At 39.9% G+C, this 1,387-nt stretch overlaps 1 protein-coding gene across 1 annotated transcript in view; it reads right to left on the reverse strand.

The window, feature by feature from the left end:
* Positions 1-1,387, reverse strand: part of TAF1 (TAF1 RNA polymerase II, TATA box binding protein (TBP)-associated factor, 250kDa) — a gene marked incomplete at its 5' end in the record, with an annotated part of 61,547 nt that overhangs the window by 31,346 nt on the left and 28,814 nt on the right. The window lies entirely within an intron of this gene.

Here is a 1,387-nt window from a genome sequence, read left to right on the forward strand (position 1 = left end):
CAACCCACTCCTATACTCTTGCCTGGAAAATCCCATGGATGGAGGAGCCTGATAGGCTGCAGTCCATGGGGTCGCTAAGAGTCGGGCACGACTGAGCGACTTCACTTTCACTTTTCACTTTTCACTTTCATGCACTGGAGAAGGAAATGGCAACCCACTCCAGTATTCTTGCCTGGAGAATCCCAGGGACAGAGGAGCCTATTGGGCTGCTATCTGCGGGGTCGCACAGAGTCGGACATGACTGAAGCGACTTAGCAGCAGCAGCAGCAGGTCTTCTTATGATTTGACATCTACTTCTCTACATATAACCAGTCATTCACTACATTTAACTCTACACTTAACTGCAACCCCAATAACTCATTTCTTGAACCCAAGATGTAATTTCAGGCTTCTGTGCCTTCACATATGCTATTCTCTCTGCCTATAATGCTGTCTCCTCCACATCCTTTGCTTAGTAAACTCCACTGATCCTTTAGAACTCAGCTTAAGAAAATTCTATTATAGGAAGCTTCCTCTCATCCCACTCTGATTAAGATATTTTGTTTCTGCTTTACTTTGGCACTCTGTGCATGCATCTAGCATTACAACAAGTTCTGTGATTTTTCTTTTGTTTTCCCAACTAAACTATAGCCAATTTGGGGGCAGAGAACATATCTAATTTGATTTTATACCTGTAATATCTATCAGTGCCAGCACATACTAGGTGCTCAATAGATGTTTATTTAACAAGTAAGTTGTTCAAAACTGAAATTTATTAACTTGTTTACAAAGCCTTCCTAACCCTTAGGTGAAGGTGCTCCTTCATCTCCTCTAGGGCACTCTGTACATCCTTCTAATATAGTCCCTGATAAGCTGCATTTTAACTGTTTCTCTTCACTGACTGGACTGTGAATTACATGAGGACAGTGATGTCTTTCCCATCAGTAGACGGGAGTAGCTAGCACAGAACCTGACACATATCATTCAATCAGTTCATATACTGAGCAGGAATTCCATGCTCTGAGGAAGCACACGATTGTCTATGTTAACACATTTCCCTAAGTTCCATCAAAGGGCCTGGGGAATAGGTAAGCTTTCACAACTCATGGAAAGTAGTGATGGCCCAAAGTGACATCCATATGATTTTTATTCTCATTTCATTTGTCTGTGCTTTTGAAGTTTAGAAAATAAATGTACATTGCTTTGTCATCATTAAACATTATTAGCAAACTTTACAGAACACACTAAAATATGTCTTTTTAAAAAAATGCAGTTAAGTCATTTGATTGACTCTGCTGACTATCACAGCTCAAGCCTGCTTTATGCACTTAACTTTTAATAATGCTAACTAATGTTGGGTGGATATACTGATGGAAAGAGAAAAAAAGGAGAAATACTCACCATTGTA

This window comes from Bison bison, unplaced genomic scaffold, assembly GCF_000754665.1.
Source record: "Bison bison bison isolate TAMUID 2011002044 unplaced genomic scaffold, Bison_UMD1.0 scf7180017857652, whole genome shotgun sequence".
In the NCBI taxonomy this organism is placed as follows: Eukaryota; Metazoa; Chordata; class Mammalia; order Artiodactyla; family Bovidae; genus Bison; species Bison bison.